The sequence below is a fragment of the Galleria mellonella genome, unplaced genomic scaffold (assembly GCF_026898425.1).
Source record: "Galleria mellonella isolate WM207_F2 unplaced genomic scaffold, CSIRO_AGI_GalMel_v1 utg146, whole genome shotgun sequence".
In the NCBI taxonomy this organism is placed as follows: domain Eukaryota; kingdom Metazoa; phylum Arthropoda; class Insecta; order Lepidoptera; family Pyralidae; genus Galleria; species Galleria mellonella.
The window spans coordinates 5,335,071-5,360,634 of record NW_026441999.1 but is presented as its reverse complement, the minus strand read 5'-3'; the positions used below and the strand labels follow the sequence as shown (position 1 = coordinate 5,360,634).

General features: G+C 34.5%; 1 protein-coding gene across 2 annotated transcripts in view; it reads left to right on the top strand.

The window, feature by feature from the left end:
• Positions 1 to 25,564, top strand: part of LOC113523166 (uncharacterized) — a 123,368-nt gene that overhangs the window by 50,463 nt on the left and 47,341 nt on the right. Inside the window, exon 1 of one of the 2 annotated variants that reach the window (XM_026909032.3) lies at positions 4,128 to 4,319. The exons of the other annotated variant lie outside the window; for it this stretch is intronic. The gene's annotated coding sequence lies outside the window, so the exon portion shown is untranslated. Of the gene's footprint in view, positions 1 to 4,127; positions 4,320 to 25,564 lie in introns of those variants that run through there. 2 annotated transcript variants of the gene reach the window in all.

Here is a 25,564-nt window from a genome sequence, read left to right as displayed (position 1 = left end):
TTATCACGTCACTCTATTGCTGCAAAACGAATCTGTATTCTAAATTAAAATATATTCAGTCTTTTTTCCAATGCACATCTATTTGTACACTAACTGGATTTTTAAATATTTATCATTACTTACAAGATGCCATTACAATTAGTTATTGGAGATATTTTCAATAAAAATATTAAAGAAAACATTTTTGTACCAACATTAATAAAAAAAAAAATCTATAAATGTTGTTGTAAGTACATAGAGATTGTCGAGTGTGTACCGAGTCGATTATCTCGAACACGTGTGCCTCGCCGGCGCTGGCGCACAGGATATTATGACTTCGCTTTTATTTTATGAACTCCTTGTGATTAGTGATGTACTTTAGTTAATATTACATTTATCGATAATTATTTAGATAAACACTTAACAGTTAAGATAGTAAAAACAAACAAACTCCCTTTTACATCTATATCAATATTAGTAAGGACTGTATAACTCATTTCGCGAGCGCCAAAACCGCGTTTTTTATTAATTTCTAAATAAGCGCGATCTTTATTTGCAACTGTTGATTTATATGAATGATGATATGTTATAATTTATTGTTTAATCATTTTTATTAATATGGAATTTTAATATTATCAATTTACAGTCATTTACAAATTTTATACATATTTGACCAGTTATTTATACATAAATCAAGCGTTATAAATTCACCATGACATAGACAGTTATAGTGTCGGCAAAGTTTTACAATCTTCAAAGCAATTATGATCCATAGACATAAATTTTATTATTTCCAATATCGATAAATCTGAGTGATTTATCGACTGTTCCACTAGCCTACTGGTCGTGCGATATGACAAGAGGTCGATGGACTCTGGATGCAGTGTGTGTTTTGTAAATGCACTCGTGTGCATTGGTGATAAAAAATATTGACTTTTCTTAGGTTAGCTTAGGCATTTTTTATCCGACTTTAAAACAGTTCGACGGTATTTTTAAGCTATTTATCACACACGATATCTTCGCTATTCGTATATAGGGTTAGACGATAAATTTTTAAATTTTTGGTTATGGAGGTCTCAGATTAGTATGGGCCGTCTCTTCCGTTCCCGTAGGTGTCGTAAGAGGCAACTCAACTCATGGTGGAGGGATAGGCAGCAACGTCCTTCTTAAAACATCACCAAAGGCTTAACTGCGGTTGCCAACCCGCCTGCCAAGCGTGGCAACTACTGGTAAAATCTTCTATGGGACAGGCTTATGTCTAGTAGTGGACAGATAATAGCAGAGATGATGATATTTTTTTAAATCTTCATCATTTCTGGTTTGATATCTTCGGAGTGTTCTTTTTATTTGAAATAATCTATTTCAAAGTTGTGGTATTGTAGATATGTGTCCCTTTTTTATACAAAAATTGTTTTTTTTTTTGTAATTTGTGATAAAATCACGACAGTCTTCTTTTGCAGGGAACTATCAATTGAGCAAGACTATGCCAAACTTATTTCTAATAGAAAACTATACACAATTTCAAGGCGGTTATAGTATATAGTTATTATTAACATAAAATTTAGGCCTAATGTGATGTTATTTGAATGCATATTCGCTTGCAAACTTCGACAAATACAGAAATATAAAGTTACATTAGAATGCGTAATGAATCTCATAATATAATTCATTGTTCTTTTTTTAGAATACTAGTTTAGATTTTGGGTCAGCCATTTTAAGTTCACATTATGATGTAAACAGTAAAAAATAACAAATTGCCGTTGGTTTTGCATGATTCGTTATAAGGATTGCCGTTTCACGTTATTCGAAACTTACTCGGTCAGGTCAATGAGTTAAACACCTTGTACAACTCGATTTTACCAAGCATCTACTCACTATAATTTCGTTCAGACATTAATATTAATTAAATTAACTATCTATCCATTTTATTTATCTTTATTCACACCAAGTATTTTAGAGGGTAGGTAGAGAGAATTAAGTGCCTACGGCCTTTACTCATCTTTTTCTCGCCTCTGTCTCAGAATTTAAATCTCGAATTAGCAAACTAGCTCTGCAGATTCTACACAATGTTAGCGTTTCAAGCACATTTTGTTTTCATTCTCTTAGAACCCCTTATGGTGTTGCGATTCTCCATCTCCATCCATTAATTTCATTTCCAGTACTCACCCTTATTATTATTATTAACAATTTCACCATCATTAAATTGAATAACATAAACGTTTAACGATAGACAGCAGCATCCTTCTTCAAACAACACCAAAAACTGCGGTTGTCAATTTACCTACCGAGCGTGGCAACTGCTGGCAAAACCTCCCAAAAATTTAGATAGAATAAAGAATTTTGCAGTGGCCAGTTAACAGCTAATATTTATGGTTGAAAAAAATTTACTAAATTAACTTTATTTAATTCTTTTATAATAATGCTTAAATTTAAATTTAGAAAATTTCATTTCTTGACTTTTGATAAAAAAAATATTCGAGTTTTGCGTGAGATAATTTTTTTCTATGCTTATGTTGCGATTTGAGACAAGTATTTTAAAATAATCTTTTTTCATGTTTTATATATTTAAATACAAGTTTGCATGTAAATCGTAATAAAGGATAAGATTTAGTGTTAAATTGCAAATACTTATTCATATAAACAATATAGACTTACAGCCAGACTGATAGAAAAAAATCATGATACAAAATACAAATTTTGGAAAAAAAGGAAGCTATTAATAAAAAGTCGATTTATTTTAAATCGAATGATTTATTGAGTCACGTCACTATTCTATATTGAGATTATAACATAAGTAGGAGGTAAGGTAAGGTTCCCCATTCATCTGCTGACGGCCTTAACGTTCACCGTCTTATAATAATTGATTACGAATTAAATTTGAAGGTTAAATATGAAACATCTTTTACGTTTAGATTGCTAAAGATTATTTTTTATGATTGCTGACACTAGAAATTATAGATGTCGCTTTTAAGGCCATTTGTTTTGACGGTTGAAAGAAAAATGGAATGCTTAATCATATAAATAAGGACTAGGTTATTTATTCTTATGGCAGAACATGACTCGATTATTTTAATCTGTAATTGCATATAAAATATTATATTAATATAGAGGTTTTTCAGTCACTACACAGAATTATTTTATATCGACGCAGTTATACTACAGTCTGAAGAACTCCGTTATTCCTGGTATTATAATCATATTTATGGAGAGAGGTAGAGCGATTTATATTCGGCCATGGTCATATTTGAATTAAAAATTCAAACAAAATTGAAGCGATAATTGCTGGTTAAAATTATAATCCAATGAGTTGCACAAGAGAGTAGAGGTCGTGAGCTCGCGACAGAGATGCCGAGATGAACTGAGGGCCTACCATGAAATGTTTTCCGAAATTTCGAAGCCGAACGAAACACAAATTTGATGTTACATTGATTACATTGATTTACATAATACTTACCATTTAAAAATATTAAAATATTATTCCTTTTGACTTTTATGGTAGGATTTATGACGAACGAAATGTTAAACTCCATTTACTGGGCCGATTTTGTCCCGTAAATGGAGTCCTGTCAAATTGAGTCCGAAACTTCGGAATTTCATTTCATGGTAGGCTCCCTGAAACGAGACGTTGCAAGAAACGCAACCCTTACGTTATGATAGTCATAACTGAAAAAAGGGAAAGAAGGAGACTGGCTAAAGTAAATAATAATTGCTCATATTTACTCAATATATCTAATCAATAATATCCAAAGGTCTTCTACAAAATATATATTCACCTGCGCCTGCGCAGGTACAGTAAAAAATTCGATAAGATATCAAAGCATATAAGTGAGGTGCCAGATTGTATTTTTTAACAACATAATTTTAAAGTAGAATTTCCATATTTAAATTTTAAAGAACCACACTAGTAGTAGTACTCCAGGTGTTTGATTCATTCATAAACTCGTCAAGTACGTCATTGAATAATGGCGTCACAGATTTTAGACCTCCGCAAAGATTGTGATGCTGTTTGAATAGTGTAATAATGTTGCTATATCAATGACACAGAGTCTAGAATCGCTTGGTAATTAATTAATAAACAAATGTATCCTATTGTGGCCACATTTAATTGGTATTATTTTGCCTAGTGATTCATCGGCATCGACCAGTCGAGTTCCTCGCAGAACGAGTGACGCTCGCTCGTCTTGTATTTTTTTTAATCGTGTTTTTTTTAATGCCCTCTCTAAACATGTGCACTCCACTCGCTCAGTCTTAATTCAAGTTGCACTAAGTGTGATCAGTTTCTAAAAATAATTATTTGAAGTGTATAGTTGAACTTATTCGGATTTTTTTTTCTAGTTATGGTAAGTTTTATACTGTGATTTTTATAAATTTTAATTAAATGTTAAAATATTTGTTAAAAATTTCAGTTCAAATTTCCTACCATCTTAAGTTATTGCAAGCGAGCAAGTAGGTACTTAGTTTAAGTCAAGTACTTAACAATATTAAATATTTACTTTGAGAACATGCACTTGATTTTCAAGCATTTGTATTGTAAAGTTCAGTTCACGCTATTGAAATAAGAGAAAGCTTTTGTCGATAAAACTTTCTTATGCGTTCGAATTGCAGTAAAAAAATAATTAGAAATTTAAAAAGTTTATTTTAAACCTTTACATTCTGTGTTGCCACCTGCAAAGAAATATTCAGACATCCATATTTAAAAAAGTAGTAATAAAATAAAATTTAATCCAACAGATCTTAGAATTTTATTTAAGTAATTATTTTTTATAGGGTAGTTACTCTGTTTTAATGTAAAAATATATATTAAGTATTTGGATATGTAAGAGCAATTATCTTGTTATTTTTATCTCAAAAAAGTTTTGTAGTATACTTTTCTGTACTGTGAGAAATTGAGATAAAAATTACATTAAAATTTACACTTATTCATTGTAAGCACTTCAAAAATTGATATTGATGATAAATGTTTTTATTGGACGGTTGATTTTATTCTTTATCCATGATTTTCATCATCAAATTAACTGTTAAACATTCAATGCTGAACATAGGTCTACCCCATTACGAGGGCTTTGCCTGTAGTTCCTAGGCTTGGCAGGTGAGTTGTGTAATGTTGCCATTATAAGTACTTAATAAAGATAAAATAAAGATAAATCCTATCCTTAGTAGTATCTATTTGAACATGATAGTATTGGATAACGAATATAAATTTATATATTTTTAGTATCAGTTTTAAGTAGCGCAATTATTTCGTATCTTCGTGTAGTTTTAGGTATATAGTTCGAAAACTATTTAAGTACTGTATTTATTATTTTAGTTTATTTTTACTATTAATTTAAATACAAACTACAATGAAATTAATCGTATACTGAGTAAAATTTATACTATACAGGTAGTTTCTGTCTTTTAAATATAGGCAATGAATCATCTTACGTCATCTCACGTAGAGTAGAGCAGAGGGCAAGACGTAGCAATGGGCAGGTATATGTGTGATTTACGCTGCGGTAATAGAGTTTAATTTGGAATGCCACGTTAGATTTTATTACAACAGAGTAAGTAGTTGGTCATCTTTGACTCGGAAGTGTTTTGATTCCGTGATTACAATGTATGAGACAATGTTTACTATTATTTTGTTCTTGGTATTTGTTACTAACTTCGTACGTATTAATTCCGTACGCGTGTATAATAAAAAAAATCCACCACATTAATTCTACAGCGTCTAGTCATATTTTATGTTTTTACCAGAGGGAGACTTTGTACAAAAGTCGATTGCTTGTGTACCTCTGTCCCATTCGTGTTTCTACCGTGAAGCAGTTGTATTTGCATGGCTGTGTTTTGGTTTAAAGGGTGTGATATGGCGTGACTTTACTGGGTACGGAGGAATAACACCTGAGTCCTCAGGAATAGCAACACATGAGGGGTATTATGGGCGAAACAGTATACTCTGTTATGTCCATAGTACTGCTCATGTCTATAGGCGACGGTTACCACTTTCCATCAGGTGGGCCGTCAGCTTGTTTGCCATTCTAAGTTGTATAAAAAAAAAAGTACTGGAGTCAATGCACCATTTTATAATAATAATCAACATCATACCAGCTCCTAACGTTTTGCCAGTAGTTGCCATACTTAGCAGTTAGAATTTTAGTGATATTTAAAGAGAGATGCTACTGCCCATCCCTCTACTTATAAGTTCCCTTAGTCGCCTCTTACAACACACGCGGAGAAGGAAGGGATGGACCATTCTATGCCGGAACTACACGGTTCGTACTTTATAATTGAGGGCTTTAAACATCAACAATTAAGCTTTTATGGTTAGCATAATATTTAACTTAATATACCTTGAAAGTTTTGATACAGTTCAGCTCTTTTTACGTGAATCGCTAACACAAAACAGAGAAAAATAAACAGAAATATTTCTAGAAATATTTGATGTACAGTTTATGTATTATGTTCTGCTTATCATCATCGTGATGATTAACCCGAGCAAAGAATATTGTGTACTTCGTATAAGATCTTTTTTTAGTATTATGTTATTAAAAATCACTATGTCATTTAGAACTTTTATTTAAGTATTTCAAAACCATTTGCTTGTCTATCTCCGTCCTATTCGTGTTTTGTGCGTGTGCCGTGAAGTAGTTGTTTGCATGGCTATATTGCGGTTTCAAGGGTGGGATATGGCAATGAAATTACAGGGTACAGAGGTATTACACCTTAGTCATTAGGAATGACAATGCATGAAAGGTATCATGGGCTATACAATACACTTTATTATGTCTATGGTACTGCTCATGTCTATAGGTGTCGGTTACCACTTTCCATCAGGTGGGCCGTCAGCTTGCTTACCGTTCCAAGTTGCATAAAAAAGCAAGTTTTTAATCCTTTTGACGTGTAGGTATTCAATAAAAGTAAAGTCTGCTACTGATTTAAAGAGTTGCAAATATTTTTTTCACAAACACTGGCAACACTGCATATATTGATGTCAGGCTGAGGCTGAGATTCCAGTGGGACTACCATGAAATGAAATTTCGAAGATTTGGACTCAGTTTCGTGTTTTTGTTCACACCTAAATCGGGCTAGTAAATGGAGCTTAACATTTCGTTCGTCATAAATCCTACCATAAAAGTCCCAAGGAATAATATTTTCATATTTTTAATGTTTTTAAGCGGTAAGTATTATGTAATTTTAACATTAAATTTGTGTTTCGTTCGGCTCCGAAATTTCGGAAAACATTTCATGGTAGGCCCTCAGAGTCGATTCCTATGTAGTATGGCATAATTATTGGTTCGAATTTTTCTTTTAATTTAAATTAATTAAAAAAATAATTAATTAAAAATTAAAGCCTTTTATGCCACATGGTATGGGTAAGGTACTCTGTAATAAAACCAATTTAATGACGTCATTAGCTATCACTTGCAAGTTACGTAAGGTACTTACAAGGAAGAGGTTTGCCACCGAGCACTATCGTGGTCGGTGGTTGCAGTGTAGCCATTGTTTGACGGATGAGGCCCCGAGGGTATTAGATATCGACCCGGTTAGTGCTTGGGTGGCCGAGGCATGCTTACTTAGGTTACGTCACTTTTAAGGGGTGTGTGACAAGGAAATGTTGGACACGTTCAAGTTATTATAAACTAATAAAAATTTTATTTTGTATAATAATAACTTAACGCTTAACCCGCGCGTAATATTACTGGTATTGCTGGTGTTCATAGGCTACGGGAACCGCTTGCTATCGGGTGGGCCGTATGCTTGTTTGTACCTCAGTGGTATAAAAAAATAAAGTTACATATATAATACATACGTCACGGCTGTTTCCCATTGGGATATACAGAAACATTGTAATACCGAATGCTTCGATTTACACCTCTTTCGCTTTCACTACATTTATCAATCTTTTCATACATGCTCGCTGGTTGTTTCGGTCTGAAACATAGACTTAATTCCTTAACATTCTTATTGTAAATAAAAAACTATTAAAAACATTACAATAAAAAAGTAATTAAAGATGTCTCCGTAAGGAAGAAACAGAATGAATACGTGGTTTCATTTTATAAAATTTCCCGAAGTAATATTATCAAAGACAAATTAATTTTCTTTTTTGACTATCTACCGGTTATGGGTATTTTTAATTTAGCTCTTTTTCAGCATGCCGTCTATTTGGTAGACAAACGTCCGTCTAGGGTGGCCCCTACTGGTATCTGCATTCTATCGTTCTCGATAAATCATTTTCATAATTCTTCTTTCATCTATCCTCTCCAAATGGCTAACACATAATAAAATAAAACTTGGAATAAAATAATACGAAATTAATTCAACGCAAATGTGTCCACAATATTTATTACATACCTAGATAGTATTTGTGGTTTGTAGTGTGTAGATTTGATGTCATCGAACGATAACGTACTGTGCAATTCTTATCACAGTTGTATGCAGTCCAGCTCGTACGCACAGTTATCTATATACCTACTTTTTACATAACAAACAAAACAACTTATATATTTTTATTTATTTATTTAACTCTTTAATGTACCAAAAATATAAAAATAATGACATACATTCAAACTAACCTACTATGTTTACATAACAAACAAAACAAATTATATATTTTTATTTATTTATTTAACTCTTTAATGTACCAAAAATATAAAAATAATGACATACATTCAAACTAACCTACTATGTTTACATAACAAACAAAACAAATTATATATTTTTATTTATTTATTTAACTCTTTATTTTACCAAAAACATAAAAATAAACAATGACATACAAACAATTCAATTGAAATACAATAGCATGAAGTACAGATTAAAATATACATATAAAGGTACAAAAGGCGGTCTTATCGCTAGGGCAATCTCTTACATACAACCTATGGATTAAAGGAGAACAGATAGAAGTGGGTAGGTGGCGCAAGAGTGAATTAATATTTTTTTACGTATAATGCACAAAAACATCAAATATATATTTATTAGATAAACATTAAATACATACTACTTATAATATACTTATAAGGAGTGACAAATTAAGTCTAAAAAATTTAAAATAACCATAAAATTTTACCAAATTGATTTAGGCCAAGATTTTTTTTTTAATGTGTGTGTAATGTGTACGTTACGCTGGCGGGGCACCAGTAACAAATGATAGGTAAAGATAAAGGCAGATTAGTTGGCCCATTAATTCTTTGCGAATTCTTCACGATAGTTTCCAGAGAGAACCGCGTTAAAGTCCACATGTTAGAGCCCATTACTAACAATTCCTTTACCCCTAGCAGTCTCTTCTTATTGGAAAAAGATCTGTGGTTAACAATTTGACGTTAATGGATTATGATCATCATATATTATTCAATCTTTTAGGCAATCAAACGTCTCAAAACAAAATGAATCAATTACCATTAAAATTAGCTTGTTTTAACACCCGAGTGTTGTTTTGTGCTCGATATAACGTTTGTTTTATCTGTTATCGGATCCCATATACCGCCCACAGAATACAGTTAGATTGCATTTTTAAATGCAAATAATTATAGACTTTATCGGTAAAGGAATAGAAGTTATTGTATATGTTAAAAATATAGGCAATTTTATAAGTTTTTCTCTACTATATTATAATCAATAGGTATTGATCAATCCATATGAAATTTATGAAAATGCTATAGTGTTTGTTAATGTCATTTCTTTAATGAGAAAAATTTTTAGGCTTATTTTAAGTGAATTTATGGTACTACTAGTTTTAACTCGCGACTTCGTTCGCGTGACTGGGATATGTTCATTGACAGGATAAACAGTAGCCTGTCTCCAAACCATATAGTATTTATATAGTCCATTTATGACAATTAATTGAGCCCTTAAGAGACACAAAAGTGGTAACAGATAAACAATCAAGCTCTTAGTATAGGAAGGGTGGGGGTGGGGGGGGGGGGGGGGGGGGGGGGGGGGGGGGGGGGGGGGGGGGGGGTGTTTGTTAGTTATTTGTTGCTGAATCCCAGGTGTATTTATCACGTTGGGGTAATTGACCTGCTCTTTCATTTTCACCTCACTGGTGCCCCGCCGGTGTATACCCATAGCGCTGGTGGGGTTACCATTTCATTATCACCCATTAAACAATACTTTATGGGGTTACTACTCCATTATCATCCATTAAAAAAAAAAAACTCCTAGTATGGTTTTACTTTGTGTGATATTTCAATAAATATCATATAATATTTATGAACGTTATTTATTGTCGTATATTTCTAAAGCCCACTATACACTATCATAAAGAACGCTCTAGTGCTACCTGTTACTATTGACTCCTTGCATGTTAAATGTGCGAATTGCCAAATTACCAACCGGGAACACGTTTGTTTAGCCAAATAACCAGTGGCACAGATTACGAGTACAAAACCCGTTACAAATCGCAGAATTTATGGAATGTCACGTTTGCTGTGGCGACGTCGTCAACGCATCGCAATGTTCGGTTTCGCGGTAAAATGTCTCTGGCGCCGATGCAGTAAATATATTATAACACTTAGATTATATAGATAGAGCATCGAGCCTCAAAAATGGGTCAAGTTGTTGTCAGCTAATTGTCAAATTAGCTGACTCGTTTTTTTTATTAATGTTCTATTTACTTACCCACACAATGTATCTTGACGTATCTATATTTAATTATTTAATTGGTAAGGTGCAGAATTTATAAGAGAAAATAAATAAACAAAATATAGAAGTTATAATGAAATCACTCATAGCTGTTTGTCACGCAAAATTGTATGAAAAACTTGACCCACTTTTCTTGAAGCATTTGTATGGAGATACTTTATATAATTTAATATTTCACAGAATTAAGATTATAGGTTATATAGAGTGTTTGAGTATTTGAACACTTCGTCTATAAGTTTAAATTTTAAACAATTGTTAAGTTAATTTGGTTGATTATAATGCTTATCTCTAAATTCATATTTAAAATTAAAATTTCAATTTGAGATTACAGCGAAATCTTAATTGTAAGGATCAATATGAACTCATTTTCTAATAGATTTATTTAAGCCAAAATTTAGTATTGTTTATAAGGTATAACACCGCAGTGGAAGCGTTTTATAAGGAAAAGATTATGTCTGTCGAGGAGGACTAACCTGGCATCGGCTTCGTGAGTTTTTCTGCTGTAGGTGACCGGCAGTTCTTCCTCAAATCGTATTTGCACGCACACACAAATTCTTACAGGTTCTTCAGGGCACATACAGTTTAAAACACATAAATTACATTTATTTTACAGGAGCAAGCGTCCGCGCACACGCTTCCATTTAGTCAGTACCTTTTTTTTCGTTAAACTAAGGTGGGAGAAAAATAATAATGACGGACTCTAATATTGTAAACAATCTGTGTTTTATTACAAAGGGATTAAGGCTTTATTTTGAACAAGTATAATATAAAACAGTAATATTGCGAAATTATTCAAATAAAATATAAGGCAAGGTTAGAAAAATGGCGCCTTAGAATCGGTCACATTGATTGTCACACATAATGGAACATCATACGAGTAGAGCAAGAAAGTGTAAATATAGATTAAGGGTAGTATATAAATAATTTTTGTTATGGATGTTTATGTAATGGTATTGGTGGGGTTATGGGGTCATAAGTAAGGTAGAGATGACAGGTAAGGACGATAGCAGATCAGTTAACCCATCGTCACGAATTCCACAACAATTAACCAAGATGGTTTCTAGAGGGAATTACGTAAAGGTTGACCTGACCCCATTGCTAGCAATATACCCTATATTGCTAGCAATGGGGCGGTTAGACACATTACTAACAATCCCTTTCCCTCTTTAAACAGAGTTTAGTCGATGTGTACCTGTTTAGCAAAGCAGTACTCAAAAATTTTATTCTATAATTTCAAATCAGATAATAATGATGTTCGGGGAGATTTACTAGGAGTTATTGCAAAAGTGTTCATATTCAAAGATTTCATCATATTCTCCTGACTACTACTGTTATCATTCGATCATTTTTCCTTATATATCATTACAAAATATATCATTCTTTTATCGTCTGTTTAAAATAATGATAGAATTAAAAGAATTAAATATCTTTATACCAAAGAGTGTGTAAATTACTGATTAACGTAAAAAACTATTAATGTCCGAATCAGCAAAAACCGTGTGATAGATTTATTGATGATGTCAAGTGACCTCATGAAGTGAATTGCAAAATTCATGTTCTATGTACTTAATTATGTACGTGGGTAAATATATTGCCAAGTTGACATTGAGATTGGTAGATAACGGTGAGATGATGCCTTCTACTAATACGAAATATCTAGTATGTAAGGTTGCACATACCTCTTACCTGTTGAGTATACATATAAACTTCTAAAACAGATAAATAACTTCTAAGTGTATGTATATTATTTTAAAACTATCTTTTGTACATGTGTGTTTTGCACATGTAGACATGAGTCAACTTACAACTGCTGTGTGGAACTATTCTTCGTATAAATAGTGTTTTTTTATTTTTTGAATGATGACCCCGTCTGCGTTAACGGTATACGCTGGCAGAGCTGATAGGTGAGAATGAAAAGGCAAGTCAGATAGCCCATCGTGATGAACGCCTGAAATTCAGCACGATTTCCAGAGAGACCACGTGGAGGTCGATCTGACAAAGTATATTGCTAGCAATAGGACTGGTAGTCCATATAAGCCTGTCCGCCTATATAGTGTGTTCAGTATTCAACCTCTTTGTAAAACTTTCAAGTGATGTAAAAATCAACAACCACCAAGAGGTTGTTACGCAATAAACAGGACAGGGCTTTAAAATACCCTTTCATTACACACATATCTTTGTTTATTAATTACATTTCCATTACATTTTCTACGTTCCAGATATTCGTTGGTAGTTCTTGGAATAAACAGAGATGTTATAGGTTAGGTTGGAAACAGAGATATAGCGAAAAACTGGGATGGTTTGGGCGTTGAACCTTGTCCGTCTTACAGAACACTGCAGCCAAATTTCCAATAGTAAGAACTTGAGTATCCAGGATATAGTATTCATTAATTACATTATCTGTGCCATGGTATTTAGGAGTTCATTAAATTTGATATCACCATTGACGCGTAACCTAAGACTCTATTGAAAAATATTTTCCATTTTAAATAGATAATTAACATATTTCGACACAATTATGTCTACAAACGTTTTTTATGTGGCGACAGTAGGCTCCTGAGAATTCGCGGCCAAACCTGATGTTCGATTGATCTAACAGTAAACGAGGCCCATGAATATTCAGATTGTTCGTGTGACCGATAGCCACGGCATCTGGTTTGTGCACGCGCATTGCATTTGCATGTCTTGTTGTAATTATCAGATTAGGGTTACCTGATGTGGTCGAGGAACCAGTTTTTCCGCAGGGTTATTTAGTTAAAGAATACGGAGTAATTTATATTTATGAGTATAGGGTTTTAACAAAGTTTATTACAAAAACAGGCCTTTAGGGGACGAAAGAGCAGAGAAGAGAAAAATTAGGTACTCGTATGCATACCGATATGCAAGTCCATGCTTACCAACTCACGCATTGGTGTTGAGGTTACGGAAATGATTTAGAATTAGGGTTATATCCGCGAAATTATAGTTACGCATTCTGTATATAGATTGTTTCCTATGTCGTGAATCTATATTATACATGAGCCAATATCATATCAGCTGTTAATTTTCTGCTGCTAAACATTAGCCTCTCGTTATTGGAGGGATTTGCTAGTAGTTGCCAAGCTTAGCAAGTGAGTTGGCAACCGCAGTTAGGTTTTGGTGATGTTTTAAAAGGAACGCTGCTGTCCATCCTTCGACCATTTCGTACATGAATATAGATTGTACACGAATATTAGATACGAATTTAGTTTCTGCATATGAATTTTGTCTTAAAAACTCGATAGTAGAATAACGGATATTTTTAATAGAGTACTATTACCTGAGTACTTTATATACTTATTTCAATGACACTCATAAATAAATCTTTTAAATTACTGATAGCTCTAGTTACTAGTACTTACAAGGACTGAATCACAATGTTTCGCTAATGGTAGCAAAAAAGCTTACGGTGGCGTGATGAGCAACAACATCCCTCTTAAAACACCACCAAAAGCAAAATTTCGCTTGCCAACTAGCTTGCCAAGCGTGGCAACTACTAGCAAAACTCCTTTTATGGGGGAGGCTGTGTTCAGCAGTGGACAATTAATGGTTGATACAACAACAACAAAAAATACATTTGTACAATCTCATATGTAGTATGAAGAAGATGGTTGGTACAAAACTTTTACATAAATATCATGACAGAAATTATGTTTAATAAGAACAGTTTATAATTGCATTTCTCCATAAATATCTCATAAGCATTTGAACAATACAGTGATCAAACTTCAGTGACGTTTTGATTAGTTTTTTGTTTAATTGGTGAAAATTGAGTATTATCTGCTTTTATATAAAATATAGTGAGGTATATGTGTTTAATAGACCATTAATGGATTCATGACTACAATAGGTACAGGTCAGCCAAACCATAAAACATCCACTTATGCCATTTGACTTCGTAGCTTCGCTTGCTTCCCAAGCTGATTATAAAGCGAGCGCCGATAACTATAGACTTTCCCGCCATTTCCCTGCTTGGCGATCTGTCATTCTACAGTAAATGTCATAAAACACTCCCATCTCATTGTCTATGGTGCATGCGACTATGCCAACTGCACTTTCACTTGATGTGAGGTCGTAGATTATGTTAATAAGTGCTTTTTATGAGATTATTACATTATGTAAGTTATTGTACCTGCATAATATCTGTGGCAAAAGCAAGATCTTTTCCACGCGTTTATTAATTAGTTCGATCCTAATCAATAATTATGTTTATCTATACGTGTGATGAAACTGCAGATATAGCTTCTACTGTAAATGGGTTCGTGCACTGGTCTCGCGTTATAGTTATAATATGATTTACTAGAATTTAACGTACATATAAACATGTTGTCTAATAATAGTAAAATTAAAAAATTGATTATTTGGTCAAATGTTTTGATTTGTTACTAATTCTATTTAGAGAGTGTTTCTGTGACAATTTCAACAAACTTGGTTACGTAAAAAATTACGTTAAAAGTTAATGAAATTTTTATACGTATGTGCTTTAGTATTCTGAAAATTTTCTGCTATATTTCATGCATACTTTAAATTTAAGCACAGATGTGCTAGCATAGGTGCTTGGTTGCAGAAACACCAGTGGGACTAAGGGGACTGAGTATACGGCTCGTCCTGCTCTCATGTCAATATGGTAAACTCTAAATATTTCGTTATTTTGCAGGTTACATATCTTTGGATTTTTTTTTTGTTTATTGGTATAATCAATTACCTCAATTCCTCACAATACAATACAATAAAAAATTTTATGTACCTTATAAGGATATCTATTATTTCAGTTTCACCCTGCAGATAGTGGAACTTAAGAATAAAAAAGAAAAAAAAAATATTGGACAAAGTATTGTATGAGAAATATCTAACTTTGAGCGCTGCTTCGACCCCGATAAGTCAATTAATATTTAAGTAGCTTAGTAGAAAATCGCATCAAAGAAAATCATTTATGAATGTTCAAGTTTTCCAATTGGTCGAGCGCAAGTCGCTATTCGATATTGAGCCTCCATCTGTTGGTTTCCATGAGATGGGACGCGCCGGCGCCTGCCGCGCAACTGTCTGGCGTCTGCGTCGCATCCTGGTAAACTCCAATTATTATTTATATCATATATAAAAGGAGTCATATCTATTAAAATATTAATAGGAAGTAGGAATTTTTTATTGGTTTTATAATGGGGTAACTCTGTTTGCGCTACGATCTCCACGTGGTCCTGCATGGATACCTCACGAAGGGTCATTTGATTTGATTTCATCCATATCTATTATCTTTTATTGGTATCCCATCAATATAGGATTTTCTTTTATTGGATGAAAATGGAGTGGTAACCCCGCCTGCGCTAATGGGATACGCTGGCGGGGCACCAGTGAAGGGTGATCGATGAGGCTGAAAACAGGCCAGTTAGCCCATCATGATGAATTCATCAGGAATTAATCATGATAGTTTCCAGGGGGAACCGCGAGGAGGTCGACCTGGTTGGATATATTGCTAGCAATGGGATTCTTAGTCTCCATTACTAGCAATCCCTTTTCCTTCCTCAATATAGGGTATCATACCATATACCATTCTTAAAAAATAATATAAATAATAAATTCTTGATAAATCGAATAAAAGTTTTTTATTAATGCTTTTATATCTATGGTCTAAATAAGTACATGAAGTATATTTCAATATGTCCCCTATATGTCAATAAAGAAAGATTTAATTATAGTGAAAATGGCGCGAATCACAACTGAGTGCGTTGTGTAGACAGGCAGTATGAAAATTGACGAGTTTCCTTCCGGCTTTCACGGTTCCACGTAATCATTAGCGAACACTTTTCTGGGTGGCTTGATACGTTTTCTAGCATTAGATCTAGGCTGTGGCATGCTTATGTATGTATGTATGTAATTAATTATAGGAACGGGGCCACAATGAAATGTCGACATTAGACGTTTGATTTTTATTTTATTTTTTTACATTGAAGATATAAATATAATGTCAATCCACATCTTACTAACATAATAAAATTGTAAAATGACGATGTCTGTTCATGGAGAATATTTAAAGAAAAATAGTAGAAGAGGTTTAAGACCAATAGAGGCTAAGATAATATTTTTTTTTCGTAATGTGATCAATAAAGAATAAATAAATAAAAATAAATGAATAGCTAATGATTATAATAATGAATGTATAGTATACTAATAATATACTATGGTATTTTGAGAGATGATCCCGCTGATTCCCGCTACCATATCAGCGTGGCAGATCGAATCGTATGGCTTTATTTAAAACAAAAGAGTAGAAGTTTTTTATTCCAGCACTACATAATTCAAAACCTGAGTCAGACACAGGTATATTGCATTCCACACTATTAGTGAGGATGCCTTACAATTATTTCGAACAGAGATTCCAGACAAAATTCTAGGTATCGCGTTAAATATTTAATACGGTTTACACTTGCTGCTTTGCAACTATGAATTGTTAATGCTTAATGCTTACTATGTAGACGCATATTTGTATTTATCGGATTCGTATATAAGAATAAAAAAGTGATTGAAAAAATATAAAAGCAAATTATTATACTAGTAATAAGTTTATATGTATCTAAAATTAAAAAGTATTCTCAACAAATTATCACTTTAAGAGTTTACATCACAGGAAAGAGACATAAAATTATTTAACACTCGATTGTTTTTTTTTTTATTTAGTTTCACACACATTTCTATTGGCATAACTACAGTTGGTACTCATAGTCTAACATAAATTTGGAAATGCTTTCAAACTTTTTCCTTGACTGTACTTTTTTTTTTTCAATGGATGACAATGGAATGGTAACTCCGCCTGTGCTATCGGTATACACTGGCGGGGCACCAGTGAGAGATGATAGGTGAGGATGAAGCAGGTCAGTTAGCCCATCGTGACGAATCTAACAATAAATCAATCACGATGGTTTCCAGGGGGAACCACGAGGAGGTCGACCTGACAGAGTATATTGCTAGCAATGGGGCTACTAATCCCCATTACTAACAATCCCTTCTCCCTCCTCCTTGACTGTACTGTTCCTTCGAAACTAATTGTTATTCAAAACAAACACTCAGAATCTTAGATTAGTATCGATGCAGCGGGAATGCAACACAAGATCAAAGGCATTGGCACCTGGGTACAATTCCTTGTTTAGAAATAGACAGTGGATCGGCGTGCTTCGTCGGTTCCTGACTGCGTACGGTTAAATAAACAGTGCTGTGTTTGCAGAAGCTCTTTACTTGAAGACAACCGTTTACTTATCGTGTCATGTTTGCACACTAAGCGTTTAATTTACTAGGTAAAGGTTTCAAGATTCACTTCTGTGAATTTCGGGTTTGTTTGAGATGGTGTATTCTATTCGGTTATTTGTCTTTGTAGATATGGGGCGAAGACTTTCTAGGTCATTTTTAATTGTATATGAAAGACTGTTATGTAATGTACTCGTAACTTAACAAAGGGACACATTTACAGTTCTCAAGCAATAATCACCTTTTTGCTATAAACCTAGTAATTTAAAGTAAGCGTAATATAATTTATTTTCTTTTCATCTTTATTTGCAATCATTTTAGCATTTAATTCTTTTATAGCAATATTATCTTTCACATAGACCACTTGTCTATTTTTAGGTCATCTTCTAATTTTATAGCATTCATACTTTAGAGAACATTAATTTTGTAAGGATTTTTTTATTCTATGCATTTATATTCCTTCCTTTTTCGTGGGTGTCGTCAGAGGCGACTAAGGAACTTTTTGGTCAAGGGACAGGCAGCAGTGTTTCTCTTAAAATATTACTAAAGCCTAACTGCAGTTGTCAATCAGCCTGTCAAACGTGGCAACTACTGGCAAAGTCCCCTATAGAGAGAAGCCTATTTTCAGCAATAGATAGTTAACGGATGATATGATGATAAAGTTGCATTTATATTCTACAAGTATGTGTGTGGTAAAATAGCATACCTATATAAACACGTCCTCAGCCATTGTCAAGTCGCCTGCTCTGTTGTAACAGTCCTATATATAAATTGAGTCAGATATGAAATCTTCACTCATTTTATTATGTTCAGACAAATGACAATAATTTTTTAAATGTTCCAAAAGTGAATTTAAAAAATTTCGAGCTGGGGTTATTGTCAAGCGTTCTCCGACCGAGCTGTCACCGCTGTAGGAATATTACCGAATGCCAAAACGGACCTTCCTGTGTTTTGTGGCGGGCTTTGTTAAATTCGTCACCGTATTTAGGACACTAATTAAGCATTGCTGTGGCCCGTCCGTGAAGCGGCTATGTGTTAATGTATCGCGTTGAAAGCCGTTGACAAGTTAGTTGACATTTTAAAAATGTCTAATTAGGCGACGAGAGAATATTTATTATTCTCACAGAAGTGGGAGAACGGTGTACCTACCATATAACATTATAATTTGTAGTAACATCCTTTCTTGTAGTAACTTCGAGGATTTTTCGAGAGACTACACCATGGGATTTCTATTTGAGATTACGTTACAGGACTACAACTGATCGATAGAGTTTAGAAAGTCCCGAATTCTTGTGGAGAGACTACAGTATGGAGTTCTTCAAAAAAGAGATATAAAGATTTCTTCAGGGTCGGTAACGCGCAATGCCCTTGATATTACAAACGTTCATAAGCTAACCGCTTACCGTCAGCAGTGGTATAAAAAAGTAACATGCTTATTAATCCTTAATAATGTTATAAATGTCGAAGTGAGTTGTTGCCTCTAGGTGCTTCAACAGCTTGAACGATTTTCACCATTTTATCATACACATACTATTTGGGATGGTAAAGCACATGTATTTACGTTTATCCCGGTCAATTAAAACATTGCGGTCACACAGACGAATTGGTGGGTAAAAACTAGTGTAAGTATAGTTACCAGATATATCCGCGTGAGTGGGATAAAAGTAGTTTATCTTTATCATCATCATAACAGCCTTTAACCGTTCACTGCTGAACATAAGCCTCCCCCTTGGGGGGTTTCGCTAGTTGTTGCCACGCGTGGCAGGCGGATTGGCAACCTCAGTCAAGCTTTAGAGATGTTTTAAGAGGGACGCTGCTGTCCATACTTAGTCGTTTATTTAGTTTATTTTATCCTTTTCTATTCCCTATTATTTGGACTTTTCTCTCTTTTACATGGTTTTATTATCTCATTTGTTTCTTAGGACCTCCTGTAATTGAAAGAAGTGGGCGCACATTGTTTTCTTACTTCGTCACCTCACGCATAACAAATTGTTATGCGTGTTGGTAGGGCTGTGGTACCTATCTCCCGCGAGGCGGCATGTGTGCTGGCAGGGTCCCCGCCCTGGGACCTAGAGGCAGAAGCTCGCGCGTCGATCTACAAATGGCGCGCGGAGCGACGTTCCCGGGGCGAGTGCCCCACCGAGAGGGAAATGAGTTTACGGAAGTCCTGCGCTCGGCGGATCCTTCTGGAGAAGTGGGATGAGAGGCTGGCCGACCCAGGGGCCGGCCTGAGGACCGTCGAGGCTGTCCGCCCAGTGCCGAAACACTGGTTGAGCGGGCGGCGCAAAGGTCCACTGACCTTTCGGCTGACACAGATACTGACCGGTCACGGTTGTTTCGGTCAGTACCTGTGTCAGATTGCGAGAAGAGAGCCGACAACTGAGTGCCATGAGTGTGGTTGCGACCGGGACACGGCACAACATGTTCTAGAAGAATGCCCAGCGTTCAGTGCAGAGCGCCGCGTCCTGGTTGCGGAAGTGGGGGTGACCTCTCGCTGCCGAATATAGTTCGGAGGATGGTCAGTAGCGAGAGGTCGTGGAATGTAATACTCACCTTCTGTGAAGCGGTAATGTCGCAGAAGGAGGCGGCCGAGCGGGAGCGGGAGAGTGCCCCCACCGCTCCCGTCATGCGCCGCCGCCGAGCCAGACGAAGAAGAAGGGGCGCGCCCAACTCTGCCTCTTCCTTCCCCCCCATTAGGGTCGGGGTGTTGCCTTGAGGGAGGCACACCCTTCATATGACCCTAGGAGGTGCGCGCACGTATCCGTGCCCTCCTGTGATGGTAGGGTGGGAGGGACATTCCCCACCCTAACTAAGAGAGGAGGCCTGCCCTACACCACCTACAGGGCGGGCCGTCGCGTTGGATACTCGGTAGTCGTACAAACGGGAACCCGGGATCCAACATAAGCGCCTCGAGGTACGTCGTGTGGTTTTTAGTGGGTACGAATCCCACACACCCCAGCTGCCCTCCCTTCGGCAGATGGGACGGTCTTTCCGAAGATTTTCCACACGGAAAAAAAAAAAAAAAAAAAAAAAAAAAAAAGGGCTGTGGTACCTAAGTACGTACTACCTAACCTTACTACCTACTCTGAGTCATATTCACCTGGTATTTACCTACCACCTGATAAACACCATAACTAATAACTAATGCCACTAGCTTATTTCGACATTTCCTTATTTAGGTCAAGAAATAATATTAGTTGTGCCAGGAAAGTTTTCAATTCAATAAAAAACAGTCTCATTTGCGATTGCCTTCATAAAGGAAAAAGATTCCTTTAAAGTGATGTTGGCGGTCTGATTAAAAAAAATCCAATTAATTTTTAGAATACAATTTTTTTTAATTAAATGACTTATCATTCACGATTACCTACTACTATTTTGATAGTTCGCATTAAGAACGATGTAGAAGTGTGCTGGGCCCATAACCTATTTGAGATAGGAAAATATATACATATAAAAAAACAACTAAAACTTTAGGTTTAAAAATAGAAGAACAAAAAGATAAGGTTAGCAATTACTTTTTACCAACCACTTTAGTAGGACTTTAGGAATAATATAGTAACTAGAAATACATATATAACTATCTCTGAGAACAGAATCTAACTAATATAAAATTGTAATTAGACGATGTTTAATCATGGTAAATATAAAAAAAAAAAAGATATAATGGGTCTTAATGAGATATAGATGTTAAAACAATATTTTGTAGAAATGTATTAATAATTTTTAGACTTTGGCGCTGGATGTTTTGTTACATAAAAGAGACGGAAATTAAAGAGATCATTTAGGTAAACTATGATAATTTACATTAATTATTTTGTTTGTATGTTTGTTCCGGCATCACGAAAAAACTGCACAAATGGAATGTGGTTATCACTATGGTATATGTGTTATCTCCATATGCCATCTAGAATCTATTTCATTCGTTTTTCAATTCTGAAAAAAGCTAGTGTACAATAAAAATCTTGGCAGCCATTATATAAAATTGAACTTATCACATCCTCGAGTTGCAGATTCGATTTAAAAATATTATCTATTAGTCTATGGTTCAAAAATTAACAATGGCGACCAAGGAATTTGTCATCGATCAGCCGAACAATTGTACTGTCTCCTTTGTTATGTATCGGGGTCAGGAAAGGTTATTAGTTCAAGGATAGGCTACAATTACATTCCATTACATGCCATTTGTCACCATGGATACCTTATTTTATTGTCAGGAACTTACTTTACACGATTATCGTGAGCTTAGTTCTATTATAGCTGTCTATATTTTTGAGTAATGGAGATTTATAGCTTACAAGTAAAATTATAACTGAACAAACTGATTTACAGGGTATAAATGGAATGAAAATGAAAAAATGAAAAATGAAAAAATATTTATTTCGCAACAAAATTGATACAATACTAAGATCGTTGTTGTGACCTTCTAGTAAGTGTTATCACCTGTATCAGAAGGTCACGCTCCTCCATAACCATGCAAATACAAATCATAGTACCATAAAATTAAGACATAAACATTAACTAGTAATAAGTATAACTAAATGCATGCATGCGTGTCATCATCGTGGAATCATTAGCAGTCTTTTTAAGGGAATGTTAAACTAGGAAAAATGAACATTTTCTCCAAAGAAGATATTTATTGCCAGAAAAAACACAGTTGCAATAGACAATATAGAAACTTTATATATTAAGAAGTGTCTCGTATTAAGCAAAAGGAAGTGACTCAGCTAATGCTGTGAGTATACCAGTGCAATGTGTACAGCTGCACAGTGTTGGCCTAAAAAAATTTTAGGCTGCTACTAATACTAACACGAAACGTTCGGATTTTGAGTTCTCAGATAGACTATGTTGGTATGGGAGACACAAAATACTGTGTTGTTTTTTAAATTTAGTTTCACAAAATTTTCTTTCTAATATGTATTATAGCATGGGTCAACTCTTTGTTTTATATACTATAACAGTTACATTGCATTATATGGTGATTATGTATCTGTGAGGTTAGTTTTGAAATAAATTCCGATAGATCGATATTGGGATTAAAATGTTTAAGACTCTTTTTTATTGTAATACTAGCGACATATTGGTCCCATACTGTTCTGATAGATGCATATAAGATATAATATGTACCAGAGGGAGACTTTGTACAAAAGTCGATTGCTTGGGTACCTCTGTCCCATTCGTGTTTCTACCGTGAAGCAGTTGTGTTTGCATGACTGTGTTTCGGTACGAAGGGTGGGATATGGCGTGAATTTACAGGGTACAGAGGAATAACATCTGAGTCCTCAGGAATGACAACGCATGGGACGTATCATGGACGAAACAGTATACTCTGTTATATCCATGGCACCGCTCATGTCTATAGGCGACGGTTACCATTTTCCATCAGGTGGGCCGTCAGCTTGTTTGCCATTCTAAGTTGTATAAAAAAAAAATATAAGTGCAACTTGCCAATGAAAACTATTGTGAATCGAGCCCAATTTTAACTTAATTCTTAATATTTGTTTCATAAATGCCGTAAAAAATTGTCATCGGCATTAGATAGGATAGATGTCGATATTAGTTTCATGTGTAGACCTGCTGTTCATGTCTATCAGCGATGATTACCATTCACCATCAAATGGACCGTCAGTTTGTTTATCTTTTCAAGTCGTGAGAGTTTGCAAATAGCCGAAAAAGTTTTATGAATTTATCGGTCATCCCAAAGGTCATCCTAGCGTCATAGACAATCAGGTAGACAGCATGTCGTTTCGAACTTTACTTCCTTTCTTTATCTATGACATTACCTGTTTTATTGTGCACAGATAATATTGTCCTACTTCCAATATGTTACGTGTTCATGAATCATAGAGAATATTGAGTAATAAATAATATAGAGTTATAATTGTTACTGTGGAAATATTCTAACAAGTTCTTGTTATCGCTTATGGCCAGTTGTTGATATTGGAATGTTAAACTTAGTTTCCATGAGATTACTACATGGATTTTCCTATTCCTCATATCATCATAATAACTCATAATTGCACCACATAACTGCTATTTTAGGCATGGCTTGCGGGCACGGCTACCAGAGCAAACAATAAAATTTCCTTATATTACATACTGACTTTTAATAATTTTCCTAACCTTTTGTCTGTATGTTGCTACAACTCGTTTATTTTTTCATTCAATTAAACAAAAAGTCTTGTTCTTTTAACAGCTTTTTACAGCTTCCTGACGATTAAAAAGTATTTATTGCTCCTCAAAAAATAAGCGAATTAAATCGTGAACTACAAGATGTTTCGACACACCGACGAATGTCAGGATGCACTTCTTGCCAGTAAGCAAGTCAACAGGCATCTGCCCACACAAGTCTGTAGGAACCAACTCCAACTATTTCTCCACCACTAGTTTCCTGGGGTGCTAAGAAAACACGAACTTGTTCGCGTTTCAAACACATATAACATCTTCACAGAGGGGAAGGGGATTGTTAGTAATGCAGATTATCAGTCAACCTCCACGTGGTTCCCCCTGGAAACCATCGTGATGAATTTTAGGTGTATTCATCACGGTGGACTAACTGATCTACCCTTTCTTCGTCACCTATCATCTCTTACTAGTGCCCCGTCAGTGTATACCGTTAGCGCAGGCGGGGTTATCATTTCATTACAATCTACTGAAAAAAATCACCATCACCACCTACATCACAACCCTATCAATTGTGAGAATAAATATAAAAATCCTTTTGAATTACGGACATAATACATACAATTTAATTCTATAAATTAATTATGTAATTAATAATATTTGTAGGCCTTATGATGGTGAAACATAGTGCATTACATTTTTACAATAACAAATTTATGACTTTACCTATGTTTATGCAAATAAATAATTGATTGATTGATTGTAAACCATTAGTAAAATGTATTCACAAAAAAAAAAATATAAAGGAATTGAAAATCTTCTTTTTTTGGCAGTTCCTTAAAAATGGTGACACATTGTATTTTTACTGCCTTTTTTTTTATACAACTTAGAATGGCAAACAAGCTAACGGCCCACCTGATGGAAAGTGGTAACCGTCGCCTATAGACATGAGTAATACCATGGATATCACAGAGTATACTGTTTCGCACATGATACCCCCATGCGTTGCCATTCCTGAGGATTCAGTTGTTATTCCTCTGTACCCTGTAAATTCACGCCATATCCCAGCCTTCAAACCGAAACACAGCCATGCAAACACAACTGCTTCACGGTTGAAACACGAATAGGACAGAGGTACCCAAGCGAAGGACTTTTGTACAAAGTCTCCCTCTAGTAAACTCTCTGTCTGTCTCAACTGTCACTATATGGATAACCAAATAATACATATAAATCATGTTTTCCTATTATAACTAATATCGTTGTTAATATAAACATTTATTTATGTAAAATTACATATATACATATATTTACATCATTATTAGCGTGTACTATTTGTACTCCAATATTTGAACTAATTAACAACTTTACAATATTTCTAATTAATGTTAACCACATTAATTAAAACAAAACATAATATTTATTTAAACTTTATTGACTAATTAACTTTATTGACTAAATTTTCTTTAAAAATTGTAAAAAAATAAATTTTTAGAAAAAATAATTAGAACAATGCAAAAACATTCCTCCATATTGTATATTTATTGTTAACTCAGGAAATGTTTAATGATTTTTATTTATATCTGGG